The following is a 22,954-nucleotide window of genomic DNA, read 5'->3' on the forward strand; positions in this document are numbered from 1 at the left end:
AGTCCTATGATACTTCGGTCATCCAACACACTATACCTCTAAAAGAAAATGAAAAAAAAATTAAACAGAAGCTTAGAAGGGTGAATCTTATCCTCCTTCCCCTGATTGAAAACGAAGTTAATCGAATGTATGAAGCTAGAATCATTACACCTATCAGGTTCTCAGGATGGATTTCAAATCTAGTGCCTACTAGGAAGAAAACCGGAGAGATAAGATTGTGTGTTGATTTGAGAAATTTGAATAAAGTCTCTCTCAAAGACCATTACCCCTTACAAAAATTGGACCATATCCTACAAAGGGTAGTGAGAGCCTCTAGGATCTCATTATTAGATGGATTCTCAGGATTCAATCAGATTTTAGTCCACTCGGATTTGGACTCAAAAATGCAGGGGCCACATTTCAGAGAGCAATGGAAATAGCCTTTGCCAAAGAGATCCATGATTTCTTAGTCATATACCTTGATGACCTCACTGCTTTTTCAAAATCAGACCAAGAACATTTAGAACATTTAAGGCAAGTGTTCCTAATTTGTAGGAAATATGGCATATCATTGAACCCAAAAAAATCACTATTTGGCCTAGAAGAAGGCAAACTCCTAGGTCACATAATTTCAAAAGATGGCATTAGAATTGACCCAAATAGAATTCAAGCTATCCTTCAAGTCCCTCATCCAAAAAACATCAAAGAACTACAATCTTTTTTAGGAAAGATCAACTTCCTAAGAAGGTTCATTCCCAATTTAGTCGAGCTAATAAGACTATTGAATAATATGCTGAAGAAAGATTCTAAAGTCAAATGGACCATGGAATCTAAACAAGCCTTTGAGGACATCAAAACAGCTCTAACAAAAACACGAGTCCTCACAAGTCCCAGGTTTGATAGAGATTTCATCATTTTTTCCTTTGCATCTGAGCATACTATTGTTGTTGTCCTATTGAAAAAAGATGACCAAGGGTGTGAGAAGCCCATTTCTTTCTTCAGCAAAGCCCTTAGAGATGCTCCCTTAAAATATCAAATCATGGAGAAGCAGGCTTATGCCCTTGTAAAAGCCATCAAGGATTTCAGGGTTTATATCTTGTACTCACATGTGATAGCCTATGTTCCAAATGTTGTGGTTAAGGATATTTTAACTCAAGAATGGATTGAAGGTAAAAGGGGCAAATGGATAGCCAATATTTTGGAGTATGACATTGAAATCAAACCTACAAAACTCGTAAAGGGACAAGGGTTAGCTAAATTAATGACTGAAACCAATTTCCAAGCCCTTGACATCAATGAACTTGATAACGAACACGAGATGGTGACTCCACAGATCAATCAAGCCTTTTTACAATGACCTTGGTATGCTGACACATGTTTTGTATTATTAAACCTGCAAGCTCCTCTAGGGTTGTCCAGGACTAAAAAGAGATTCTTGAAAATGAAGGCATCAAAGTTTTGTATTATAGACAATGTTTTATTTTGGAAAAATCATGAAGGTATTTTGTTTAATTTCCTAACATTGGATGAAACTGACAAAATACTCAAAGAGTTTCATGCAGGTGACTGTGGAGGACACTTGTATTGGAAGTCAACAGCTGATAAAATCCTAAGGGCTAGATTCTATTGGCCTTCCCTGTTTGCTGATGTCAAAAAGTTTGTAGTTTCATGCCATAAATGCTAGATCTTTGAAGGCGAGAGAAAGCTGTTACCTTTGCCCCTTAAACCTATTTCAACTGAAAGACCATTTCAACAATGGGGTCTAGACTTCATTGCTGAAATTCATCCTTCCTCTTCTGGCCAACACAAGTGGATTTTGACTGCCAGAGACTATTTTACCAAATGGATAGAAGCCATCCCTTGTAGGCAAGCCAACGACTCAATCATCATGCAATTCTTAGAAACCAACATCTTGTCTAGATTTGGCTGTCCAGAAAAAAGTTATTACAGACAATGCTGCTGCATTCATATCCAAAAGAATTATCAACTTTTGCCATAAATACCACATTACCTTGGCCCACTCCACAGCCTACTACCCTCAAGTTAATGGCCTAGCTGAGTCATCCAACAAAAGCCTCATCAACATCATTAAAAAGGTCTTGGAGGAGAATAAAAAGAATTGGCATAAAAAACTTGTGAATGCACTATGGGCAGACACATTGACCACCAAAAGATCTATTGGTACAAGTCCATATGAATTGGTTTACGGAATGGAGGCAAGATTCCCTTCATCTTTGGGAATCCCTGTGATCAAGTTGCTGCAAGAAATACAAGCAAAGCCTAATGATATTCAGAGAAGGATCAATCAAACTATTCACTTGTAGCAGACAAGAGAAGTAGTATATCAGAGAACCCAGGTTCTACAAGATAAGCTCAAAAAGATCTTTGACAAAAGAACAAAAGCTGAAGATTTCTTCATAGTAAACAAAGTGCTGAGATGGGACACTAGGAGGGAAGATAAAGGGAAACATGGGAAATTTGATTTTCTTTGGAAAGGACCATTTGTTATTCAGGTAGTACAAGGTAGCAACACCTATTTTTTAAAGAGTTTGGATGGCACAGATACTGAGGAAGGCCCAGTCAATGGGTGAATGCTCAAGCATTATTTTGATTCCCTTTGATCAACACAACACAACTGTATATTATACATAAATAGTTGTATTTCCACCAGTTTTCATTTACAGCAATTAGATAAGGAACAAGATGCAGCAGATTTTGAGGAAAATTCAGGAAAGTACATTACTTTTTGTGTGAAATTTTGAATTTACCACAAGAGATCAAGAAGAAAGCTTGGGATTTATAAAGATGATGATAAGCACTCAGAGAAACCAGCAATGACAAAGCTGTAATTTTGCACAGATCAGCTCATGAGGAGTGCATACATGCTACAAAGGTGCAGATCATTGGTTCCCAGGACAACGAAGTTCTGAAATTACAGCAGCCGACCAAGAATAAGGTCATCTAACCTGCTATTCTTGGCTTTTCACCAGGAAAAGCCATCCCCAAGTGGAGCCACTGTTAGGTTCCTATACCAATAGGTTTCATTTTTCATGATTGACTATGGAAGGGCCAAATATGTTCATCCTTTAATGCTGCAAAGGTTCCATATTTTGTATACAGATAAGGAAAATCAAAAAATGAAAAGAGGGTATGCCCTAAAAGAATAATCAAAGGGCAAGAAAAATGAATTGGTTAGAGAAAATAATAAAAATGAACCCCAAACCAAAAGACCGGGAAAGTGGCCAGTCAAAATGCCACTGCTATCCTTTTTGCAAGACCACAATGTGCAAATATTGTTGCTTACCACACTTGATGGATGGCCCAACAGTTCGATCTGGACCATTCCATATTTAAATTTGCTGTTGTAGAATAGAGAAAGAATATATGTCCAAACAGTTCAATCTTGGCAGATAAGTAGACAAATAGAGAAAATAAGGAGCCCAATTGCTTAATTTGGGCCCTTGGAAGAGATAAGGGTAGACCTAGATGGGAGGGCAGTCAAAAGAAAAGAGGAACTTCAGGGTTTGCTAGTTCAAGTGCACCCAATCAATAGGAATAAAAAATTCTAGGTATAGGCTGGGTAGGCAGTTTGAGGTTGCAGAAACAAGGTTGTGATCTTTTGCCTTATCAAGAAAGGACTCATCTCATCAATGATACAAGGACCATGGAAGTTTTTTGGTTGCATAGAGATGGAAGCATGACTAATTCCCCCATCATTCCCCCAGAAATATTTTACTAACATCCCCTCAAGGACCTTGGGATCTGCCCAATAGTCCTGTTTCACTTCTTTCTATGAGAAATGCTAAGTTAAATTCTAAGTTTACTTAGTGAAAAGGAGCCACATTTCTTGTGTAAAAATCATCGTTCCACACTCCTCTCATTTTCTTATGCCTAAGTTTTCACTTTATAAACTTAGCATTTGCTTTTACAGTTTCATTCCATAAAGTCATATTAACATTTAACTTTATTATTTAGCTCCCTGAATCATTTTTCCTACCCCTATTCTACAAAAAATTATATAAAAGCCCAAAAGATATAAATATCCCTACACCCTTGGCAAATATAGCCATACAATATAGTTTTCAGGAAATATTAAGTCCATCCAGGACTTTATATTAAACCTTCTGCGTATAAACCTTGGGATTTATTTTAACCGCAGGTTAAATAAATAACCACTCAAAACCCTCCCACCATACCACACATTCAAACCTTGGTGCGCATATAAACCATGGGGTTAGTTTGATATTTGGTCGAATTAATAACCACACCCACCCGTATAACCACAAAACCCATAAACCCAAAGTTTTTAACCCCTGTGATATTTTATAATATTAAAATACGGGCAGGTCCCCGCGCCATATTGTACCAGCACCTACGCATCCTCTCAACCCTCCGATCCAGCCCTGCAGATCCGACGGCTCACGCTGATATTGGAGCCGCCCCGCTGTATGAGGGTTAGCTCCCGATAGAAAGCGGTTTTTACGTCGTATGTGGGGATGCATGGCCTGTTTCGATTGCATTGGGCCCGCTCTGACAGAAACCATCCCCGTACCAAAAGCGGTCCAATGGAAACCGCTTACCGCTCGTACTCCTCGTCGCTCATGTCATACACCACTCCAGCGCCCATTCTACTGTACAGTCCGTCGTGGCTGCCCCGTCACCCATCCACGTCAGCCGCCACGTCACCCGTCGTACCTTGCTACAAGACCAGGTGACGTCATGCTGACGTCAGCACAATAATCGCCAAAAAGTTCGAAAACCACAAATTTTGTTAAAACTCACGAAAGTGATGTTTTTGTTTATTTTTATGCGACCAATGGTGAAAGTTTGTGCATGAGAATTACATCCAATCTGCTATTGACGTCCCAGTCTGCCACCCAGGCGTATTCAACCTGCAACCCGACCTCCTCGGCTCTACCTGCAACTCCATTCCACAGCAAAGTTTCAAACAAATAGGTATTTACCCGGGAACGCCCATAAACCCTGTTTTTCATAATTTCTCTGTAAAAGATCACCAATACAGCTAAATTCAACTCAAAAGCATTATCACCCGCAATCTCCTCCGCTCTGCCTCACTCAGTAACCATATTTTCGAGCAAAAACCTGCCAATTTCTGTGACTCTGATAAACTGTCCACTAAAGCTCGAAATCCAGCTCCTGTTAACCTGCAAAACCACTAAAAAACCTGCAAAATCCCTGCTATCTCCACTCCTTTAAAGCTTCCTTGTTGTAGAGCCCTGCATACTCTCTATTCCCGTTGAGCTCTACTCAGCAGGGGCACCTTCGCACAGAACTCAAACTGCAAATTCCCTGTCAAAAAATCCATTGTCAGGACTCTGTTTTCTGTTGAAATATAGGCCAAATCCAACTATAATCACAGTCAATCATGGAGGCTCCAGTATCCCTCAATATTGCACCAGTAAATGCACCTCATAAAGAGTTAGAGTGGATACCTCTTGCTGACAGAGACTATCAAATTGATGATATGGAGGGAATCAAGCCTCACCTTCAGGCTCTCTGTGAAATAAGGAATAACTTCAGAAACAATGCTGACCTGTTTGGAATATGGGAATCCAACATGCCTATATATTACCTGCCCTCACTGAATGTCTTCCCTGACCTCATCCATCAATGTTGTGCTAATTAAGAGCCTTCTCAAAGGGCAGTGATGGACCCTACTGGAAATGTCCTCTTTTACATTACCCCTCAGTCCATAAATGAGATGTTGCAATTCAAGCCAACTCAGCCTTTGGTCCCCCTTTCCATGAGAAAATTACTGGATCAAGCCTCAAAATTGTCCTCTGCAGAAGTTGATCGAATTGCCAAACTGTTTATGCCACCAGAGTGTTACTCCAGATTCACAATCCCCTATCACCATGCTTGGTTTACTGAGGATGGAAAAATGCTCATAGATATGATTTCCTACATCCTGGGATTCAGAACAAGTGAAATTGTGGATGAGTCTGTCTTTGCTTTGATGTCCATGTTTACTCTAGGACAGCCCCCTGCTGTCAAGTATGACTATGACACCTTCACAGCTAACAAGATTCATGAGCAGTTCATGAACTTAGAGAGGGAAAGGGTGTTAAAATATACTTCATATATATATCATTTATTGTTGTACTATCAATCAGATAGTTTCCCTGTTTTCCTTAAAAAATTGGATGCTAGGGGGGAGCGAAGGTCTGTAATATTTTGGTCCTCGGTGTTCCATCATGTTAATTACTCCCCATACACATACTATTAATTCGTTTACCTTTTTTTCTATCCAGCCACTTGCTTATTGTCAACAAATCCTCCTCCCAGGCTCACTGCTGAAATGCAGAGAATCCTACATCTCTCAAAGGGATACAGCATTGGTGACTGGTACTTATACCAATACCACACTGTAATAAGGATTTATGGCTGCGAATTAGCCCCCTATAGATTGCCAAAATATGTCCCCATGAGACTCTTTGCCTTGAAGTACTATCGTCAATTCAACAGTGCAGATTTAACTCACTTCTATGGTGCTAGGAAAAAGGAATGAAATAAAATAAGACATCAATTGGGCCCCTTTATCTTTAATAAAAGGGAAGAAGCATGGAAGGATGCTGACACTATTCTGAGAGAGAAACTTAAGCTCAAACTAAGTTTCCATTGGGCACCTTATGACCCTAAACATTTCATAAGCTGTAGAAGAGTTAAAAACAAGCTCACAAGGTATGTACACCACAGAATCCTTGAAATTGGACAATATGCCAATCAACAAGAATGGGTAGAGGGCACACTAGTGGAAGAGCTTACTGAAGAGGAGATAACAAAAAGAGAAATCAAAAACCTTGAAAAATCAGTTGACCTGGAATCTTTTGTACAGGTGTTTTTCACAGGTCCTCGGCACCTTGGAGAAGGCACCTCATCTGCCACGGTCTCCCAACAACCTGCCCAAGTAATTGCTCCACCAGCAGACACATCTAAAGGAAAAGAGGTGCAGCATTCAGAATAGCAAGTGCACCATTCTGAGTAGTAAGAGACAATGGCAGACCTGTCGGTTTCAACAGATGAACAAATTCAACGGAAAGACCCTTCAACACAAGCAAAGGCAACTGAAATCCTTGTGTTACAGACTCCTCTTAATGAGGAAAGGGCCAAGAAAATGGATAGATAGGAAGAGACACCCACAGAGACATCTATAGATCAGCAAGGAGAAAAAAGACAAAGATTAAATCCTTATTCAGAAGAAGAATTTCCAGAGGGACCAACTGAACAGCAAGTTCCCCCAAGCATGGAAACATCAGCTAGCTCCTTTCAGCCAGAGCAAGAGAGACAACAAGGTGTGGAGGTTACATCCACTAGGCAACAGAGCAGACAGGGCTCTGACATTAAAAAAGCATTCACGGATATCAAGGCCAGGAATGAGCCAGTAAGGTTCCAGCTTTATAACCAACTGCTAAGAATGGCTCCTACCAATCAACAAAGACTAATGGCAGCCTATGAGATCCAAGAAGGGAAAATGACCCTCAGCCATTTCAGACCTACAATCCAGCAACCAAAATCAGCTGCTGACTATATCAGAACCAATCTAGAAGTGCTTTCCAAATATATCCATCCAATGGACCAGATTGAATTACACAAACAAACCGGTGAAATGGTATATTCTGCCTTGGCAGACAAAACATTATTGGCTCATAGATTGCAAAATTCATTGCACAATACTTCTGCCCAGCTAGAATTAGAGAAGGCTTCCTCAATGGCTAAGGATAATAGAATCAAATCCTTGGAGGAGATTATTATAGAATTGGGACACGATCCCAAGGATCCTAAGGGCATTCAGGCCTTGATTAAAAAGAAAGAGGAAGACATAGCAACCCTCCGAAGACAACTCAGGCTACCACCTACAATTCATCCTCAAACCATAGAAGTAGCACAAAAAAAGGAAGAGGAGGATGTGGTTACTTTGCTTATGAGGATGCATAAAAGATTGATAGAAACAGAGGGTGCCTTGGAGGCCTCACTACAAGGGAGACAGGGAGAGTTGGCCTCTCAGCCAGCACAAACAACTATATCTATTGAGACTACACCTCCTACAGTCACCACAGCAGCCCCTCCTTCTGATCCAACATCAATACTAGGTACCTCAACTCCAGCCTCAACTTCAGCAGTAGTTTCAGCGACAACTACAGCAGCAGTAGAGCAAGAGGCCAGTCTGAGTATGGAGGAAATGATGAAAGAAATAAAGGCTCTGGAAGTACAGATGGCAAAATTGAAAGAGGCCAAAGAAAAGATGGCCAAAATTGAGGTAAGATATGACAAATCGAAGATGGATGTAGCTGAGAAGACAAGAGAAGTAAAAACCCTAGAGAAAAGGATAAAGGAGCTGGAAAAGGAGCTTACTCTTGATAAGACTCTAGCTGAAGTCAAGAAAATTTTGTGGGCCAAAATTGGCCAATCCATTATTCTCCAATGGCAATCCATTGAAACTATACATGAGCAAATGGAATTGATAGGCTTAGCTCAATTTGAAAATCAAAAGGCTAGAACATCTTTAGGAAATATGCCTGAGCAAGCCAATATAATGATCCAATTTCTCAACACTCATACCAAAGAGCAGTTGGCGGCAATAGGTATCAGGAATAGGACAGATACCATCTTACTAGTGAAAAGGGTGCTGACCCTAAGGAATTTTGTGCAAACTCTGGAAAGAAAATGCCAAGAAATGCAAGTAGAGGTAAATGAGTTTAGAATAAAGTTTGTAGCATTACAGAGCAGAGGGATACCCAGTTTATTAACCAGTGATGGAAGACTGCTATCACATGAGCAATATGCCAACAGGGTAAACAACTATGCCTCCAATCAAATTACAGCATCCTCAAGCACCTTAGAAGAAATAGGGCCTCCCTCTGGACAGAGTCTTTATGACAAACTAGAAAATCTATTCTATATTAAACATGAGATAAACCATATTTTTGAAGTCCAGCCCAACTTTTATAAATACACTGAAGTTGATGAAACATTGATAAAGATAAAAAGACATTAGTTGCCTACAGAGGATTGGTGGAAAGGAATGCTGGAGACATTACTCAGGTAATTTTGTTTATTTTTGGTTAGCTACAGGTCGATAATTACAGAGGCACGGTCCACTTGTCAAAGGATAAAAAACAACACAAAGAAAAAATGCAATGGTCACTACAGCTCGTAAATGCAAAAAAATCAAACACTGATGACAAGGCCAAGACATCGACAAGCAACATAGCAACATCAAGGCAGCAAATGCAGAATGAATGCGCAACAACCAGCCGACTCACTCATCCCAGAAAGTCAAAATACCTTTGACAAATTGGACAGCTAGCACATTCATATTTACTGTAGCATTTATTCCCTCATTTACTACTTCTTAAGAGTTGGTAAAGGAAATTATGAATTCAAGACTTATCTTCATGATATTTTGTATCTCCCTTTTTTTATAAGTACCTCTCCATAATATGTATTTAGGGTTGGTGATTTTCTCTCTGGACTGCACTGTAAATTCTGAGACTATTTTAATACAAAATTTTTTGAACTTCACTGTTGATGACCATCTGGATGTGGATTTGAGGTTCTGGAACCTGCTACAGAATTCCTGTGTCATTCTATGGATCAATAAGTTATTTTAAACTATGTTTTATGTTTTCTATGTTTGCAAATTCCATATATCTTCCATAATCTTGGTAACAGAGAAGAAGAATAGCCCAGGATTTGTTTAAAAGCACCCTGTGTTCAATCTCTGCTATTAACGATGTATTCTTCAGAATTAGTCATAAATATGAATTCTTAGTTGCTCATGTTTGCACTGATTCTTTCACTTTGAATATTACCTAGGAATTCTTCATTGCTCCTTGATAATATCCATGCACTCTCCCCTGGCCAGCATAATGAAAGATTCTTGATTTCCTTTCATTACCTGACTTCACCCCATCAATTTCAGATTTCAAAATTGTTCCAAAATTGCCTATCTCGCTCTGTAGCATTACCATTCACCCGAGAAAAACTTTCAGCAGTACCCCATCATTGACTCCATTGCCCAATGGTATAGACTATTTTTGGACTTGCATCACAGCTTTGCCGGAAATCACCATCCAACAAACTAAAAAACAAAACCCTGTACATCATAACTAGCCTAAAATACTTGAAAAAAAAGATAAATTATAAAGAGAGAGCCCTCTCTGGTTGTAGGTAGGCTAGAACCTACAGCTAAAAGATTGGTTAGTGGTTATCTCGGCCGTATTCCCTTCAGGAGGCAGGGAACAACCTGAGTGATAACACGAGGGACTAGTAACTCTACCCACAACATCTAGGGAACCCAAGCTATTTCAGGGCTCCGAAGAATTTGTTCCAGCACATGGTCGAAGGGAACCTGAAAACCAATCAAAAAACCAAATGGGGAACCCACTAAAGATGGCTATATAGGAAATGGAAAGGCAAGGATGAAACCAATGTCAATCTAGGAAAATGTCCATGCCAATGACAACACATAACCAAGGAACCACATGCATATACCATGCATCTAAAAAATAGCAAGGAAATCACACATGCAACCTGTTACCTACAAAGTAATATAGTTGTAGTTGTTGATCCAACCTTCTCTTCAACTTCCCACCAATTCCTTGTTTGTCCTTTACTTGCTTTCTCTAATCCAAGTGAATGCTAGAGTGCTCCAAGAATACTCTAAGTGTGTAAGAGAATGAACAAGAGATAAACTCAAAATTGTCAAAAAGTTGTAATGACCAAAATCTAAGCCAAAAGCTATGAATTGTTTCTCTAATGCCTTTTTATCATTGGTCTCCTTTTTTTCTTCAATTTCCTTCATTTTTCCTCTAATTTCCTTTACATGCAAACTTGTTTTTCTTCACCTTCCTTTTCTCATACTTCCCTTTATTTTCATAATTAAATTCCATTTATTGATTCTTTTCTAATTTCCATAGCCATTATTAATCCACAAGTGATGCCCACTATAATATTTTCCCACCACTCAACTTCGAATACATGTCATATGACCTTGGTCTTATTTTATTTACATGGAAAATCAATTGGGGATTGTTACAAGGAAACACCTCTTCCAAATGTATTAATGTAGAAGTTATGTCATGGATTCACAATACAATATTTTCTCAAAGTTGAGACACAAAGCACTTCAAACAGGGAGATTCTATTGAATGACTAAATTGATAGTGGTTTACTTGATGGAAGATTAAATCTCCAAGATCATTAATGTGTTAGATAAGTAGCTAATGAATAACATAGGTATTTAGATATTCTTGGACAAATTATAATTCCTTAACAAGAAATATGAATCCAACATTGAACTCATCTAAAATATGGAGAATCATGGGCTATCATGACAACAACAAAAACTTTTCTAAATATATATTAACCGACTAAGTCCATCTAATTAATCATCCATCTCAATTCAAATATTCAATATGGGGATTAGGTTCTAGCCCATTGGCTCTCAATTCTTTTTTAACTTTCCATTGGTCATAGACAAATATAGTAGCCATGATCAAATTAAAATATATAGAGTTTTAATTATAATTTTAAACATATTTGGTTCAATAAAGGTTCGTTAAGGTATAATTCTACTTAAGTTTGCATTGAAAACATTAATATTATTATTTTTAACCACTGTAGTCTTGGATCCTTATTGTAAGCTACAATTGGAATTTCATGTAAATATTTTGTATATTATTAATAAAATAGAATGATAACTTTTGTTTCCTAGGGAAAAAATCGAACTTTTTATTGCTGTGACAAAAAGTTACATTGTATATGCTGTTAGGCATTCAGATGACCGTATGATTTTCAATCACAGAGTTGTTGAGATGTTATTTGAAGGTTTCTCCTTCTACCATCTCGCTTGTCTGACATTGAATCACTGATCTATTTTGAAACCATGTGTTTTGGAGAATTTAGCATCTACAGATAAATACTAATTCACTAGACAAGTAGTTGTGCCTAGAACAACAATTTAAAGTGTTTTAGACTTTCCCTATAAGAAATAGATAAGAAGAGAGGATAGAAGGCCTACCTGTAGTTCTACTTTCCTCTCGTCTCCCTTGTATTGATTCCATCGCTCCTTCCCATACTTAAACCACTTGAAAAGTACCCTGTCAACACAAAAGAAGACAAAAACCGACCAAAGCATACAACCCATTGAATATAAATGAAAGGAATCAGAAGCAATTCATACATATAAGCATTATGAAAGAACACATCATATGGAAAAAGGTTCAAACACTTTATTAGATAGAAGATTCAGGAATTACAACCATCAATGTCTGATTCAAAGTCATTCCTCTAGCTTGGATCCCATACATATCACATCAAAAGCAACACAAGTTTGTGGCATCACATCATTTTCTCCAAAGTCAAGTCTCATAGCAGAATTATCTCCTTACAATTCAACATAATCCAGCCCCTGATCACTTAGATGAGTGGTCAATTTATAGGAAGATGAAGGAGGTTTTGTCATTAATGGTGACATTGAATGGCCTTCCATACTTAGAATTAGTTCTGTGGAGGAAGGGATGAGAGGATAGGATGATCCTTAACTCGTTCCTCATCCATTTTCGAGCTCATAGGAGTTGATAAGACAGGGAAACTTCTAGATGAATCCAAAAGATAAGAATATTCCCCAAACCCTATGTGACTTTCGCTCATTCTCGTCGAGTGCAGGTGAAAGGATGCCTAAGTGCTCTGGAGAGCACCCTGGCAGTGGACTCAACTGCTTTGCAATGCACCTTCATAAGGGATTACCTACACTGGTCCCTCTAGAGGCAATTTATGAATGTCTTCAAGTCATGAAACTATCTGGGAACGAGGCATTCAAACGGTTGACTTGTTTAGGGCATGAAACAACTGATTTTAGGTTTGATGAGTCCTAAAACACTAATCTGAATGTTGGGATTTGATGTGCCCAAATGGATCTGTAACAGTTGCTCCCTAAAGCATGAAGTCGAAAATATGCCAATGTCGAATGAAATGCTTTATGATGTAATGAGGAGGTATTGAAGTGGAAGGTAACCTGCATCAATTACAATACATATATCATGATATTTGATTTTACATGAATTGCTGAGGGAAGGCATACCCATGCTCAACTTATAAACTTTCATTACATGTACATAAACAGTCATCTACAGATATAGACCCATGATCAGAATGACTATCAATGTAAAGCCATTGTACATATGATTTAGTACTCCTAATATCGCAGCCCGGATGGATGAAACTAGATCCGGGGTCTTCAATTTCGTTCAACTACTCACTCAAGTATGAGTCTAACCATGTGAATATGTGATCTGAAGTCAAACATGGGAAGACACCATTTGATTACCAGCCAATGATGTAAGTTGTTAACAGATGCGAGAGAAATCACTGATAATGATAATGATCCTCAAGGTACTGCAGTACATTCTGCATGGTGTGAATGGATGATTTGATGTCGAACACCATACAAAGTCTTTTGGTCGAAGGCCATTGATGTATGCCTATCACCAAAAGCGAGAAACCTGCCATTGATGCATGCAAGCCTCAAGGTACTGAATGGGTGTTTTTAGGTCAACTTCTTGGATAATGAGTTGATGTCGACAAGAAGCAACTCATCATAGGAGGGCCTTGATGTATCCTACATCAGCGACATGAAATGAGTGTAGTGATTTTAGAGATGGAATTTGACTGACGACACAAGGTTCAGGAATGGCAGTCATGAAAATGAAGGTTTATGGTATTGCAAAAGATGGATTTTGACTGGATGACTTCTCTTGAACATGTCGGCAACACTAAAGTGAATTGGTAGCATTGACCCAAAACAAGCAATGGATGGTATGATAGACCAACGATGTGATAACCATCAATCTACTAACCCAACCCAAATAGTCATGGTGATGGAGTGAAAGTGTCATGTTCAAGAGTGACCTGCTACCATAAAGTGGTTTTCCCCTTTTTCCATTTTCCCTAGTCATTGTTGACTAGTACCTCTTTATTTTTATCAAGCTTGAAGAGGATAACATATGCTTGTTGTATAATTTCACCCTTTGGGTGAATCCATCACTATTTGATGTTTTAACGAGTCTAGCAAAGGTGAAACTCGATCTTGTCTAGATGGATAAGTTTATCACTATTTGATGTTTTTAACGAGTTTAATGACAAAGATAACTCAATCCTTTTCATGTTTGGAGAATTGGAAAAGGGACAAAAAGAAAATTCCACGAGTTCTTTTTCATAAGTTAATCTCTCAAGTCCAAAAATTTGTAAAATACTACAAGAGAGATATCATTTCCAATCCATTAATGAGCTGGAAAGGACAAGTGCTCGACAATCTTTTCACGTTTAGAGCGTTTGAAAAGAGCTTAAAGAAGACTCCAAGGGGGTTTGTTTTTCATTTTTAACAAAGCTCGAAAAAGAGATAAAAGTGTGCTTTGTGGTCAAAAGTACAACTTACAATCGAGCATGTTGAATTTTGCAGATCAGTTGTGAACCTGCTCAAAACATCACCAAATGGATTAAAAATATCAGTGTCACAGGAAAAAATAGGAAAATACTAATGTTTAGTCGATTAATTAACATGAAATAAACATAAAAAAAGTTTTTACCATATCATTTTTACCATTTGGAGCTTACCATTCAGTTTTTTTCTTTGAGCTTAGTTTTTACCTCAAACTTCACCAACTGATTACGAAAGATTTTATGGACCGTTTCTCAAGCCGTCTAGACTAGGTAGCAACTAAACTTCTCTACTTTCTTTCAATCCATTCTTTTATCAATTCATGCAAGTTTTAGGGCTTTTTGGGGCCCTTGGGGTTTCATTTTTTTGCCCTGGGATCAACGCAAGAATTCACATCGAAAATTGCAATGAAGAGCACCCAGATAGAAGGTTGCATGCTCTACAACACACTATCTCTGTGTCTAGGCTGTGTTGAGCGCATTTCCCAAGCTGCTTTTAGTTGTTTGCTCCAAAATTTGCCTTGTTTTTTGCATGGAAAGGATCCTAATTTATCTTATGATTGTGTTTCAAGCTTTTATCGGATCAGAATATTGATTACATGGTGAGAAAGAGAGCATGAAGAACAAGACATGGTTGCCCTAAATAACCCGGGTGCAGTTGAGGCCCTCAGGAATTGCGGGTTACTCAAATACTTTAAGTTGTCTGGAATGAGGCAACAAATAGAACTATTGCAGTTCCTTATTTGTGCATGGGATCGGACAGATCAGACATTTCACATTAGGGACAAGATGGTACCTATTACTATTAAGGACATTTACTATCTTATCGGACTCTCAAGGCGAGGTGTCCCCATCTCACTTTCTGGATTTTCCCGTGGAGGTGAATCGGTGAGAGATTACATCAGACAGTTTTGTCAGACAGGTACACAGCCTAGCAGGGATGGAAAAATAAACATCTGGGATGTAAGTGATTTTCCTTTAAGAACGATCCTCTTTACGATCACAAAATTGGCTGGCAACATGACACTACATCTGGCGAATAGATATTATATGCAGTATGCACTGGAGTATCTAGAGCGAAAATTTTTCAACTAGTACGAGGCTTTACTTTCACTACTGAAAGAACAATTGACTAAGGTAAAAAGTAGAAAGACGAATAACTTCTCCTATGGTTTGATCTTTATTTCTTTTGCCTTAGAGAAAATCCCATTGATGCAACCACAACATGTGACACTAGGTGTGGCTGGTCATAGAGATCCACGTATGCAGAGGTGGGTTGAATTGATGGCTCAACATGCTGGTTAGTCAAGATTCATTTTTTCCCCTACATTTTTCAGCTAGCTTGAGTGACAACATGTCATTATCAAGAAGCATCCATACTTAGGGATGGATTATCGTGGAGATCCAAATTTGATTCTACTAGTGGGAGCACAACGGGGTTCTATGGGTAAGTTGTTTGACCAAAGTGTTTTTTGATTTTTCAAGTTTCTACATGTTTTTTGTGTTTTTTAATGTTTCCAAGACTAAACTAAAATTACTCTTATGCATACATATGTGGGTATTGTTTGACGCGTGGTACGCCAACAAGTTGTAGGTGGGCTAGCGCAGAGGAACATCGAGAGAGAAATTTTCCTGTACTTGGATTTGGCCGAGATCTTAGTAGAGTTGTAGGATCACATAGAGGGATTAATCCTTGGCATTCCGAATATCCAGATTGAGGAGTTACCTATGAGGTTGTAGCACCACACTATTGGTGTTCCTAACCATTGGGCTAGGCTTTTGCGCATGATAGCATAGGCTGTGACCTGTTACCATGAGCACCACTAGATCTACTTGGGATACTTTGTATGCATTTTTGAGTTTTTGGGTTTGACAACCAAATGTGTCTTGGGCACAAATTTTGTAAAAACTTTTAAAATACCTATCTATTTTACTTTCAGAGTTTTTTATGGTTATACGCAATCCTATTCAACTGATGATGTGAATTGAAAATATTACTTTTACATATGTCACAAATGTCTATTTAACACATAATTCACTAGAGAATTAGTTAATGTGTTAAAATTTCTGGAAATATGTTGATATCGAATGTGTTCAAAATGTCTTTCCAAAATACGAACTCTAAGGAACATATCAAATTTTTTTGGATTTCGGACAGTATAAATGTTTGTTAGTTGTAGTACAATGAGCTGCGAGTCCACCCTAATGATGATTCGGCAAATGCCAAGTGAAATGGCATCAGAGAGTATTTCAATCAACGCACTATACTCAGCAATATTTTTCATCGATCGACCTACAGAAATCCTTTGAATTCACTAACTTTCCACTTGGAGCGAAAATGGCCCATGTTGCAGAAGACAAATTCTGCGTAGTACAACTAGCACCATCAACGTAACCAATAAAAGGTTCCGAAGACTCCGACATCTACAACAAAAGAAAAGTGGATTACTAACCAGATAAAAATATATAAAATACACACACACACATGCAACGAAAGCATATATATAGTGAGTTTTACTGCACTTAATCAAGCATAGTAACATTTAAGGTACTACCCGTTTCGGGGCTGTGACAATGGAATCCCATCATAATATACTAACTCGTAGGCTCGTTTCGCCAGAACACGCTTGACAACATAAGGACCCATCCACATTGGTTCGAATTTTCTTGCTCCAAGTTTATCAACTTCATGATCACAAAGCAAGACCAGGTCTTCTTCTGAGAAGATATGAGGCTTGACATTCCTATCATATTGCACCTTAATATGTTTCTTATGTGCTTCATTAGCCAATGTGGCATCACGACGGGTTTCATCCAGATTGATTAATTCCAAGAAACATGCTTCATCTTTAGAAGTGTCGAGAAATAGGTCAATCGCGAGTTTGAGTGATGAAATTTCCCATGGTATCGGTAAGATTGCTTCCAAACCATACACCAACTTAAAGGGTGTAAATCTAGTTGCATTTCTCACCGAGGTTTGATATCCCACAAGGAAAAGTACAGGATTAAAAGCCAGTTTCTTTTATGAACCCCTATCATTCTTTACATCATCCGCTTCAGGACCTTGTTGATGGCCTCAACTTGTCCATTCGCTTGCGGATAATACAGGGTAAAACTATCATGTGAAAGTCCTAACTTAGCAGTCAACTCAACCATCACATGATTGCGAAAATGCGACCCATGATCTATAACTATGGCTTGTGGTACACCAAACCAGGCAACCACATGGTTAAAAAATAAAAGAGCAGTCGTTTCGTCACTGTTGTTCAATTTTGGCATTGCCTCAGCCCATTTGGTAAAATAGTCAACGATGACTATAATATGCCCATGCCCCCGACCGAGGTGGGGTTACATGTCATAAAGTCAATGCCCCATTTGGTGAATAGGCCAACAACAAAAACTAGATGCAATGTCACGGGTGGTAATCTAGTTTTTCGGCCATATATTTGGCCTGCATGACAACTTTTGACAATAATAATACAATCTTTAAATATAATTGGCTAGAAGTAACCGCCACGAAGAATTCTTTGTGCGGTTGCATATCCTGATAAGTGTCCACCACAGGCACCTGAATGGAAATCATTCAATGCTTTCTTGGCCTCTTCATGCGTGAGGCACATCCGTAAAACCGTATCGATACCACGATGGTAAAGTGTGTCGCCAATGATTAGATAATCTTTGGCTTGGTAATGAATACGTTGTTGTTGCAAGCAAGAGGTATCTTGCTGGAAAGTTTGGGTTTGGAGATAAATTAGTATATCTCCATACTGGCATCAAATGATGAAATTAGACAGAGACTTATCCAAAATTGATGGTTCGGAGGTTGAATCGGTGGAGGTCGAGGGAAGGTAACATAGTAACTCAGCAAAAACTAGAGATTTCTTTGATTTAGACTTGATGAATTCTAAATCAAATTCCTGTAAAATAACTATCCATTTTGAATATTTGCCCCCCAGCAATTGACATGACAAAATGTATGTCATAGGGTTGCAATCTGAAATTATAGTTGTTTTCTGTAACATGATATAATGGTGAAATCTTTGAACAACTTATATAGCTGCCAAATCTAGTTTTTCGACATAACAGTACTTACTTTCTGTATCGTTGAGATTATGACTCAAGTAATAAATAGGATGTTCAATCCTGTTTTCTTCCTAGACTAAAACCATGCCAATGGTTGTATCTGCAATGGCGAGATACAAGTAATAGTCATTTTGGTAATTTGGAGAATACATTAATGAAGCTTTAATCAAGGTATCTTTAAGAGTGTCAAAGGAAGCTTGCACAACCTGATCCCAATGAAAGGGTATCTCCTTTTTCAAAAGATGTGTAAAACCTTTAGCCATTTCAACATAATTAGGAATGAACCTCCTCAGAAAGTTGGCTTTCCCTTGGAGTCTCCATAACTATAAAAGATTTGAAGATGGAGGCAAATCCAGAATTGCCTAAACCTTTAATGGATCCAGTCGAATCCCTTCTCGAGACACTACAAATCCAAGAAAACGACCAGAACCAACACAAAACAGACATTTTTGTGGATTGAGTCAAATCTTGTAGTGTCGGCATCGTAAAAATACTGCTCTCAAGTATTGTGGGTGATCATTCCACTTTCGTGAATGAGTAGGTAAATCTTCAAGGTAAGGTTGAACAATGTGCTTGATGTCATGGAAGGCATAATTCATTGCCCTATGAAATGTGGCCCCAGCATTCTTCAAACTGAATGGGATTTTCCTATAGGCGAATGTGCCCCATGGACAAATAAAATTTGTTTTTGATTGGTCCTATGGGAGTATATTGATTTGATTTTAACCGAAAAATCCATTCATAAATGAGAATATTTTTAATCTGACACACTTATCAATAATCTGGACGATAAAATGTGTAGGACAATTTTCCTTTGGACATGCCTGATTTACATCCCTATAATTGATGCACACTCGTATTGTTCCTTGTTTCTATGTGACAGGAACAATGTTGGAAACCCATTCAGTAAGAGGAACAGGGTAATTGAAACCAGCCCACAAAATTTTTTCAACTTCTACTTTAATTGCAGTAGATTTCTTCGGATGAATAGGTCAAAGTCGTTGTCGAATTGGCTTGACATCAGGGTACATTTTAATTTCGTGTTCAACAATACTAGAGTCAATGCTTGGCATCTCCTCATAAGACCATGCAAAAATATCTCTAAATTCATGCAAAAGAGCATGGTAATTATCGAGTTCTAATGGAGAACAAGATTTGCCGACATGAATGCTCTCTACAATATTAGGCTTGGTCGAAATATTAATAGAAATCGTTTCTTCAATATTTGACAAGTTTCGCTCAGATTCGATTGTGTCTATGAAAACTGAATTCGATACGAAATCAATGACTAATGGGTGGTTTAGTTCATTTGAATAATCTTCAATGTCATCTGGAAGATGGGAACAATGATGATAATCTTCTCATGGTTCCTCTCCTATCACCATTGATTGGATGATTCCTTCATTCGTAGAATGTATACTGAAAAAGGATCCGAAGAGGTACCATATTATAACGATCTATCTACCCATACAATTTTTGAGTGCAGATTTGGGTTTGCCACACAAGCCCAAAATATTGATTGCTATGATGATTCAATGGGGCTTAATGGCATCACCTCAATAATACTATCATTGTTGGTAATCCTCCTTAAATCAGATGAGGTGGAGGAAATCACGTTGCAAGTCCCTACTCTTGCCAATTCTGCTAAATTAGATGATGATGATGGTAGGGTAAAAGTACCCATTAGGGAAGGATCTTCAAAGAGACCTACTCCAACACTTTGAAGTGACAGCGTGGGTTTGTGTACCAACAGAATGCTTCCCGTAGCCTGTGAACTATTGGCAAAGAAGGCTAGATGATCAATAACTTTGATTCCACCCTTAAAAGGGAATGCAATAGTATGAAATTACATGGAAGCCACAACAGCCATCGCATATACCCAAGGCCTTCCCAGTAAAATGTTGTAATCGAGGGGTCCGCCAACTACCTCAACTTCAACAGTAACTATTTTTCTCCCTAGTTTGATTTGCAGGTTACTCAAAATCCCACATGGAGTATATGTTCTTCCATCAAAATCTTTCAACATGGTTGGTGATCGTGACAATGATGATGAACCAAGTGTTTTCCAGCAACTCATGGACATAATGCAAGTTGATGCCACCTCATCAATAATAGTTCAATGAACATTCTTATTGAGAGAGTTTACTTGAATTAGGAAAGCTAACTGCACCGATAACTATGGTGTATATCCCGCATGGTTAAAAACCAAAATATTTGAATCTGTAGGATCTATTCCGCCTATTGCTAACAATAAAGCCTACTTCTGGGAGGGACAATTTTGCAACACCTTGAGTGTCGACATAGTAGAAGGTGATTGAGTAAGATCTTCCACTATGTTATAATTTTGAGCTGCTCGAGCCCGATGGTTGAATTTCGATTTGTGCACAACTCCCTTTGGTGGTTTTATTGTCAGTTCAGGTACAATGGGTGGAATAACTTCAGATGAAGTTGAATTCGAAGGATTAGGTTGATCAGTGGCCTGATTATTCGACGATGATGATGGATTTCCATAGTATTTGTTTCTCGTTGACACCAAAACTTTGTTTTGTGGATTTGTGATGGATAACATGAGTACTTGGGATGTGGAAGCATGGTTTGTTGCAACAAAATGTGTCACCGGGGTTGGAAACGGATCAGTCAAAACTGTCGATGTATTTGAAGTCTTTAAAAGTTTAGAGACCTCAAAGAGGTGTGGACAATCTCTTGTAAAATGATTGTCATTACATATCTAACATGGATAATGAGGTTTCCTTGCCGAAGTAGAGGAATCAGATGATTTCTCTAGAGGGGAATTTTCTTGTTTCTTTTTGTTTTTCCCCTTTATCTTGCTCCCTGATTGCTTTTGATTTTTGCCATTATCAGATGACATGACATTAATCTCGAAGGAAAGAGTATTTTCTGATGCATTGGTAGTTTGATTGGAAATAGAAAGAGTTTGACCATATGGTCTTCCTGCCATTTGCATGCTTGAAGAACCGATCACACCATCGCCAGCATGAGAGTCCTTACTCGATTGTGGAGGAGGTGGAACAGTGAAAGTTAGTCGAGGTGCATTGGGTATTTTATCATAAAGTGTCCCGAATTGTGTGTAAATCAAATCCAAGTATTGGGCACGAGAAATGACTTGCTCTTCTGTGACAACTCCACCTTTTTCCACATCCTCAGTGATTGATGGCAACAAGGATTTTATGAAACACTCAGCTAAAAGTTGATCGGGAACATATGTATTAACCATTCGACAATGACGTCGCCACTCATGAATATGATCTGATATATGGGTAGCAGTAGTCTGTTTAAAGTTGGTTATTAGTTTTATTCTAGTCTTGTATCTAATAGGTAACTGGAAGTGGGTCAAAAATGTAGTGGCTAAAGTGGTGAAATTATCGAAAGAAGCTCTTAGTAATTCAATGTACCATTTAGTAGCTGGACCAGTAAGTGTTCTTTGGAAAAGACGAAGTCTAACCAAATCATCATTTAAGAAGTCTAATGAACAACACAAATGAAAGGTCATGACATGATTTGATGGGTCTTCTCTAGGATTTTCGTTAAATTTTGGAATGTCAGATGGTAACTTATGCGGAATTATCGGCCACCAAGGTGTATATAAGATTGGATCATTAGTGAGCCGATTTAAATCTGGTAATTCTAAAGTTGCTACAAATGGCAACTGTCGATTCAATTCAGGTTGGGCATACCCAGGATAAGATGGAATTGCCTGAGAAATAGGTCTTTGCATACTGACATAGGGCATCTGTGTTTGATAACCTTGGTATGGTTGTTGAACAAAACCAGTATAAGGTGGTTGTTGATAACCAAGTTGAATATGTGGTTGTCCATAACTTGCAAAGCCTTATTGAACAGGACCTTGGTAAGCTTGAGATTGACCAAAACCAGGTTGAGCCTATGGAACAAGTCCAAACTGGGGTTGGAATTGCTAGAATTGGGGTTGTCGAAATTGAGGCTACCACGGTTGTTGAATCAACTGTTGTTGTTGTTGGTACAACTATTGTTGATTTAATGGTTGCTTTTGTCCAGTAATGAAAGGTTGGCCAGGTTGTGAATAAACTATACCAGCGTAAGCCTGGGTCAGTGTTGGAAATAATACTGAGGGGGGGGGGGGGGGGTGAATCCGTATTATCAGATCAATAAAACTTTTTCATTTCCATACTTAGATACATATATGCTACTTCATTCAAGGGAACCTGCGTGTATACGCAACTGTGTCTAAAGCAACTAGCGTATATCCAAAATACTTATGATACAGTTAATCCGTTAAATGTTGATCTTTAGTTAGTGCATCAGAACTTCATTAACCATATGAAAAATAAGCAGGTGCACTAAAAACAGAACAGATCATCACACACAAGAAGCACACATGAACACCATGATATAAGGTGGAAACCCAATGTGGGTGAAAACCACCTGCTGCAAT

At 38.4% G+C, this 22,954-nt stretch overlaps 1 long non-coding RNA gene across 2 annotated transcripts in view; it reads right to left on the minus strand.

The window, feature by feature from the left end:
• The window catches only part of LOC149180577 (uncharacterized), a 350,426-nt gene that overhangs the window by 268,988 nt on the left and 58,484 nt on the right, over window positions 1-22,954 (minus strand). For both annotated transcript variants that reach the window (XR_016256951.1, XR_016256950.1), the window contains exon 3: window positions 12,023-12,101. This is a non-coding gene — a long non-coding RNA (uncharacterized LOC149180577). The remainder of the gene's footprint in view (window positions 1-12,022; window positions 12,102-22,954) is intronic.

Source organism: Pinus tabuliformis, chromosome 3_2, assembly GCF_031772625.1.
Source record: "Pinus tabuliformis cultivar Carrire ecotype Pingquan chromosome 3_2, CPIR1, whole genome shotgun sequence".
Classification (NCBI taxonomy): Eukaryota; Viridiplantae; Streptophyta; class Pinopsida; order Pinales; family Pinaceae; genus Pinus; species Pinus tabuliformis.